Consider the following 8410-nt stretch of genomic DNA (forward strand, 5'->3'; position numbering starts at 1 on the left):
GGCCTTAGTCCTCACGATGTTTCTGGAAGAAACTAGTTAATAGGCCTTATCCTTTAAATTAAGTGATTGGATGAAGTGCCTTCCTATTCTAAGAATTTATGCAACTACAAAAAAGGAAAGACACGGCCCTTGCTCTCAGGAATTTACAATCTTGCTGGGGAGGGAAGATATAAACTCTAGTGGAGAGAAAAAGCTAGTTAAGGTAGGCATGTGCCAGCCGTGGGAGTGGCCAAGATCAGCAGCTCAAGCATGGCAAGAGGAGCTGAGAAGCTGGTGCTGTCTCTCTGCAAAAGGGTGAGCTTGGACCTGGCATCAGAAGGATGCCTTTTCTTGAAGGACAATGAGCTTGACCTTCACAACCGGGCTTTTGGGAGGCCCGCTGGAGGAGCGGTGCAAGTCACAACCCCAGGATGTTTATCAGCCGGGCCTTTTCGACCCTTCAACAAGACGTTTCTTGAGCAAATTTTTTGGAATTTTGGTGGGCTCTGACCTGCAGTTTTCACTTCCAAAATAACTTGACTTTTCTAAAGTGGTAATTTCATTTTCATGATAATACTAAACTGAAGCCACATGATCTCTAATTGGAAGCAGGTCTTGGGCCTCAGAGTTGCCAAGAAACAGTAAGAAACATGCTTATTCTACTACTTTGCTTGAGGCACTCAGCATTTTTGAATGCCTGGGCAGAAATATAGTTTTTTAAATAAAGCCAATCCCTGAGAGAAGAGGGGGTAAGGGGAGGGGAAAGAAAGACAGGGATGGGGGTGGTTAGAAAGAGAAGGGATTTTTTTTTAATCCAAAGAGAGGAAAATAACACACTATATTTTTGTGTTCGAATTTTCCTGCCTGTCTCTGCCATCTTTTTAGTGAAACCGGAGTGTATCCCATCTGTCTTGGGGGTGAGGTGGGAGTGTAGCTGATGTTCTTTTAACTTTCAAGTTAGTATTCTAATTTCCTTCCTCCCAGCAAAGACTCGGCCCAACTTCCTGAGGAAAATGAGGAATTATTCTTTTTTTCTATTTTTTTCTCCACATCACTTTCCTTGTCCTATTAATTGTATCCTAATGAGAGATGTATTAAGCCCCCCTCTAGCGGGAGTAGAAAGATTGTTTTAATAAGTCTGTCTTTGCCCTTTCTTTTGCTTCTTTCCCTCCCTCCCTCCCTCCCTCCCTCCCTCCCTCCCTCCTTCTCTCCCTCCCCCCGTCCTTCCTTCTCTCCCTTCCTTCCTTCGTTCCTTCTTTCTTCTTTTCTTCTTTTCATTTTTTTTCTTGTTGTTTCTTTTCTCTTCTTCCCCTTTTTACAAAATAGCAGAAATTGTCCCAGGGAAGGCCCAGAAAATACTGCCACAAAGGAAATCTTTTAATGACATTTTAAAAAAGAAACAAAACAAACCCCTTTCTGAAAACAAAAATTATATAACAGATTAAATGCATAGCAGAACTTTCTGTCGGAAACCAAAGCTGTTTTTTAAATACAGTGGGAACTTAGTAATCACATGGGGGTTTTTTTGAGATTTTTTTCTTTTCTGTTGCCCTCAGTTTCCTGCAAGTGCCATTTTAGACAAATTGGCTGCAGAAGACTCCGGGTTCTGTGGCTCCGTCCCACCCTGTCAATTAACATCCTCCCTAGTGCTGCTCTGAGCCCCGTTGGCCTCCAGCTCTGCGTGTGTCCTCCGGGTGGGGCGGCATCCTGCAGCATCTCTGTTCCTTTCTCCTGGATCGCTCTGCCCGCCGTTCCTTTCTGCTTGGCCCTGCCATTGCCAGCACTGGGCCTTTTCTGCCAGGGCTGCTCATTGCTGGGCTATACCAGAAGAATCCTTGGCATGACTGCTATGCTCCCTTTCTTACTTTGCACACGATAGGAAAGGAAAGCCATAAAGGAATTATGAAGAAAGGAGCAATGAAGGGGAAAAATGATGGTGAGAGAGAAAGTTCTAGATTTCAGCTTCAACAGGTGCCTATAAAAATATCCACAGCACCCTTGGAAAAGGGTAGCCTGGATCTTGGGCTGAGAGAGAAAGTCTTGAGGGGGAAAAACTCTTTACAAGGGCAACCACAATGCTTCAAGAACAGTGTGACTCAGTGACTTCCCAAAACGTGGATTTCAGATAGATATCACATTATGTCCTTCTCATACATTTCACTTGGTGTTTCTAAGGTGGTTGTTGATGTTTTTAATTTAAACCCTGCTGCTTTACACACCCCCTGCAGTTTCCAGGGAAGGCATGCAGGTGGTGAAGGTCCAGTGGGGACATTTGCTTTCTCCTAATGTCCCCAAGGACCGCTAGCTAGGCCTTGAAGCCCTAAGAATCCAGAACATCTGGTGCATTTCAGCAGTTTATTCACAAGTTCAGCCAGTCATCTGGATGTTTTGTCTATGCAGTGCCAAACATCTGGGTTGACATTTTTTTAACCAGACTTACTAGATGTTTTGGCATTGTGTAGACAGGAATTCAATTTTTTAATAGTTCTTTCTCTACTCATCTGAGATTCTTAGTAACCGACCCTCCAGTACAAAGCAGGAGAGAGACAGAAAGGCTTTTTTTTTCTTTGTTGATGGACTTTCTCAATAAGCCTGTGTTTGTACAACCATGAAAAGTGGGCAATTTTGGTGATTACTTTTTTGGCAGCATCTCCACAACCTTAGATAATCAGTTTGCTTTACTGTTTTGGAGGCATCCGCACAATTCTAAATCCGTGGTTTGACTACCTCGCTTTTTTGCTGGTAGACTAAATTGACCAAAATAATATGGTGTGTTGATCTTAGATGCTCCAAATTCATTTTAAAAGAATTATAATTTTAACGCTTTTAACAAGAGCTTGAAAACTTAAAGAATTAAGCAAATCACACTGCCACGTGTGTTCCTATGCAACAATTTTGCATGTTCTTCACATGTACCCCAAAATGTAAAATGCAATAAAATAAATAAATGGGAAAAAAAAAAGAATAAAGAAGTAGTGAAGGGTAAGAGAGATAATAAATTAATGTTTATTAACTGGACACTTAATAAATAACCTTAAATATTTTATATATGACCTCACTTTCAAGTCTATTATTGTCTTGTTTAACAAAGTCTATTTACAATTGATAGTCCAGAAATAACTCCCTTACTGAAGAAAATTACAATAAAAGGTTTTCTAAATAAAAAAAAAAAAAAAAGAATTAAGTGATTCTTGAAAATAACTTATGAGAATTGGTTTATCTCTGATTTTTACACTTATCATTTCAAGTAAAATTGTAAGATCCTGGAGAGTAGGTATCATTTTTTAAAAAGCTTTATTGTTTAACTGAATGGTGGTGGTGACAATGGTGGAGATGAGGCAAATGGAATGTGAGCTTACTTTTGTTGTTTTTGTTTAATTAGAGTTGTGTTATGCTGCTTATCTGTCTTTCGTAGGTTCTACGCTGTAAGTAAATATAAATGTAGTGATTTGCACCTTGAAAACTCCTTGTGTTTCAAAACATTGCTCAACTAGAGAGTTGCCTTCCTTCTCCCACAAAGAGTAGGAAAAGTTGTTAACTTGCTAATTGTGCGTGTGTGTGTGTGTGCGCGTGTGCACGCGCGTGTGTGCTAAGTTGCTTCAGTCTTGAAGGAGAGAAGAACTTGGCATTTGGAGAATGATTTACCCTGATTCCGGGTGCAGTTTCACCATCAGCTTTCTCTGCCTAAGTCTTTAGCAAGTCTCTTCTCAGTGCATAAGCTGTGGTGGAAGGAGGGGGTGGCACACAGTGAGTGGCAATGGTCTGTCTGGGAAATCCAAGAGGGCAGACTCTGTCTTCCCCTAAATCAAGCACAGTAATTAATCAAAGGCATTGTGTGAAGAGTTTGAGTACAGAGCCAGGGAGTGATTAAGAAGCAGCAGCAGGTCAAAAGTGATCAAGCTCGGATCCTAGGCAAAGATCTAGAATGGGAACAGTTGAGGCTGAACCAGCTGAGTCTATGCAGCCTGGTTTTTATGTGCCTGATATGTTATCTTGTGGGAGTCTGGGTATATTTAAAGGACCAGAAATGGGACAATGCTTCAGGTCTTGGGATTCTCCTTTGTTAACGCAGTTGTGAATCTCTTCGTACTCTGACATTATGTAATTTCCTTGGAGAAATGCTCCCAAAGCTCGTGATGCTTTCCTATTGTAAAAACATCAGATATTCGGTTGTTCTGAATCTCATTTTGTCCTTGCCCTAGTGTCTGTATGACTTTTCAGGAACCAAATGCTGCTCTTCCTGAAGTAGACAATAAATAATGCTAACCAAATGATCAACAGGGTAAACAGAATTCACCTTTTAGGCAAATAAAATCTCAAAGGGTGAAATGAAAGGTTTTAAGGGACAAGATTTAGGATTCTAGGCTACCTGTTGTTTGTCCCACTTTTGAACATGATACCCACTTCTTGGCTTCTATCAATTGATATATTTCAAGGCCAAAGAGTATCTGGCAATGCATGTGGTAGCTCTGAGGATTTATAGAAGATCAATGCCCTTCTCATCCCATTATGCTTCCAGCTTCTCTTAAGGGCTAACCATTGCCAATAATAGGAAATGGGGGAAGGGTTGCCTTTGGGACCCTTTTGTTCAGTCGTGGCCTTCCTGTTCCCACTATTTCTTAAATTCCTCTATGAAGGTTATGTGTGCCCTTGTTGCTCCCCCATGAATACTCTATAGGGCACTGGCAGGCATTCAGCAGATGTCGGATTGAATTTCCACGCTTTTCTCAGATGTCCTGAAGCCTCAAGATACTTCTTGGCTGTTCCAGGCATGCCAATGTGGTAACCACACAGACTTCTCTTTTATACCTTTTCTCTTGCCCCTTTTCAGCTGTTCTCTTTCCTCTTCCTCTGAATTGTTTCTGAATAGGTAAGCTGGGATCAGTTTAATTAATTAATCTTTGATACTCAGCAGGGATGATATTCAAAAGATTCAGTGTCTAGTATGGCACAGACACTAACCAAACAAAAAGATACTGGTCATAGAATTGGAGCAGGTTTCCGGAGGATCCTGTGTTTACTGAACTAGGCACTAACCCTTTAGTTGCTGGATAACTGGATGGTCTTGGAGAACCATGGGAATGGCCGGAATAGTTGTAGATGTCTTGGTACACTTGGGCATCTTTAGGCAGTGGCTATTTACCAGCCTGTATAGAAAACATTGTCAATATTTTAACAACTTTTGTACATGTTCTAATGCATCCTGGTTTAAGAATCTGCCCTCACAGTATGTAACTATTACTTTTGTTCTGCCTGGTGAAGAATAGCGAACAGCAGCTGTTCTTAGACTCTTGGATCTCTCAGATTAGTAAAATTTAGCCCTAAGTATGTAGGGTAGAGGGGATCAGGAAGGACTTATATCAGGTTGTTAATTGCTTTCCTCATCCCCAAGTTTTTAATCTCTACAATGACCCCATGGTAATCAAGGAACACAAATTGGAATAAAAATTATATATTCTTCAACTATTATATTGGGAAAAAATTATTGATGTTGATGAATTTGTTCAGAATAACTTTCCTGCATTGTTGGTGGAATGAAATCAGTACCATATTTCCATCAAATCTAAGTGCCACCAATTTAAGAATCTACTATCATTTTATGTAAAAGTAAGAAAAATTAAATTTTGACATGCCATTAATTACTGGATGCATCTTGATTTCAGAAAACTTAAAATAGAAAAGTTAGTTACTTTGAATCAATGAAATATGGTATATTCTTTCTAAAAGATTTTATGCAACAAAAGCCTTGAAACAATGTAGTAGCCACATTGTCCTCTCTACAATAAAAAAAAACTGAAAAATATGCAAAAATAAGGAAAAATATGAAGAGAAAAATGAATCAATATAAATAAATTCCAATGACAGAGGTGTTAAAATTGGCAGACACGGATTTTAAAAATCGTATTTTAAATACAGTTGAAGATTTCTAAAAATATATAAAAACAATGAATAAATAGATGGGAAATCCCAATAGAGAAATAGAAATTATACATAAAAGAAGAATCAAATGGAAATTTGAGAGTTAAAAATTATAATGTCAGGTATGAAAAAATTCAGCATACAGGCTTAACAATAGATTGGGCACTGCAGAAGAGAAAATCAATAAGCCTGACAACAGGGAGGTAAATTATCAGAAATGAAGCATACAGAAAGAGAAACAAGTAAAAAAAAAAAAGCAGAGCATCAGTGATCTGTGGGACAGTATTAAGTTGTCTAACATGTGTGTAGTTGGAATCCTAGAAAGAAAAGATAGAAAGAATGGAGACAAAAACTTAATAAATCCTAAGCAGAAAAAACACAAACCTAGCCATATAATAATCAAAATCCTTAAAACTAAAGAAAAAGAGAAATTTATAAAAGAAAAAAGACATTCTACAAGCAGGAGAACAGTCATGCAATTGACTGCCAAATTCTCATTAGAAACAACACAACCCAGAAGACAAAAGAAAGCATCTTTAAAATACTAAAAGAAAAAAAGGATTTTTTTATCCCACAAAAATGCAAAAATACCTTTCAAAGATTAAGGTAAAATAAAATACATTTTTACACAAACAAAAGTGCAGAGAATTTGTCACCACTCAAACCAGCATTAGAAAAAAGTTAAAGACCTTCAATCAGAAAGAAAATTATTCCAGGAAGAATCTCAGAACTACAAGAAGTAATAAAGTGATCTGGAAATGCTAAATAATTTGTAGATGTAAAAGACTTTTTTTTCTTTTTTCCTATTTTTCTCTAAAGACTGATAAAGTTTTTAAAGCAAAAGTAGAAAGAAAATATTTTGGGGTTTATAACAAATGGAGAATTAAAATGTATTGAAGTACAAGAGGTGGGTAAAGCTCCTACATTATACACGAAATAATGAAATCTTGCTTTTTGGCAGAATGTGGTATGTTAAAGTTACATATTGTAAATCTTAACTAAAACAAACAAACAAAACCCCTAAAAAATGGAAAAGATGAAAAGCCAAATGATAAGGCAAAATGAACTCAAATCCAAAAAAGACAGGAAAACAGCAGCTAGGACAAATAAATGAATAGAAATAATGATACACTTAAATCTAACTACACCAATGAATATATTAAATGTAAATGGACTAACCACTTCATTTAAAAGGGAGGATTCTTAAGACTGAATTAAGAAGAAAGACTCAATTCTATATATGCACCTAATAACCAGACTTCAAAATACAGAAAGCAAGTAACTTACAGAACGAAGAAAGTAAAAGACAGATTTACAATAATAGCCAGAGATTTCTGACACTCTCCTATAGTAATTGATAGAACAAGTAGAAAATCAGTTGACATTGAAGACTTTCATTAAAACTATCAATAATTGATAGTTTTGATATCAATTAGATTGATCTAATTAATATATATGGATCTAATTAATATTTGCCTTCACCAAAAAACTATAGAATATAAATTCTTCTTGAGATCTGAAACTGTAATTAAGCTATATCCTATTCTGGGCTGCAAAACAAGTTTCAGTAAATATTAAAGACTAAAATCATATAGAGTATATATTCTTACTACTGTGGAATTGAATGAGAAATAAATTTTAAAAAGAGGCCTGGAAAATTCCAAAATATTTGGAAATTAATCAACACAGTAATACATGGATGAAAGAGGAAATTGTGGGGGAAGTGAGAAAGCATTTTGATTTGACTTATAAACAAAACACAATAACAGATTTTGTGAGATGCAGCTAAAGTGGTGCTTAGAGGGAATTTATAAATTTGGATGCATATCTAAGAAAAAAGAAAGGTGTAAAATCAATAATGTAACTTTTCAACCTTAAGAAGTTAGAAAAGGAAGATATTAAACAAGTGAAATGAAAGAAATAGTAAAATTAAGAGCAGAAATTAATGAAATAATGAACAACTAAGTAGAATATCAACAAAACTCAATACTAGTTGCTTGAAAAGATCACCAAAGTTGTTTAACCCTTAGATTTAAACTGATCAGGGTAAAGGGAGAAAAATAAAAAAAAACCAAACAGATAATAAGGAATGAAAGAGAATTTATCAGGACATACCATAAGACATTACAAAATAATAAAGAAATATTGTGAACAACCCTATACCAACAAATTTGATAGCTAAGATTAAATGACACATGAAAGGTACAAATTATCCAAAGGACACAGGAAGAGCTAGAAAATCTGAATCGCTCCATGTCTTCCATATTTGCTCTGCTGTTGGTGTTTGCACCACTCAAGGGCTAGTCTGGTAGGTACTCGGGGAGTTTATAGCTTAGTTCAGTTCTCAAATACTTTACTATACTTCTTAGGTTCAAACTTCCCAGCAGATTTCTGCTACTGGCCAAGATTGAGAAGGTCTGCTAGAGCACATCTCTCCCATTGAAGGCAACTAAAAACTCTGAACAAAATACAGAAACAACTGTTCCCTTCTCCCCTCCCCTCCCCTCCCCTC

This window comes from Sapajus apella, unplaced genomic scaffold (assembly GCF_009761245.1).
Source record: "Sapajus apella isolate SASKATOON/1434 unplaced genomic scaffold, GSC_monkey_1.0 scaffold41, whole genome shotgun sequence".
Taxonomy (NCBI): domain Eukaryota; kingdom Metazoa; phylum Chordata; class Mammalia; order Primates; family Cebidae; genus Sapajus; species Sapajus apella.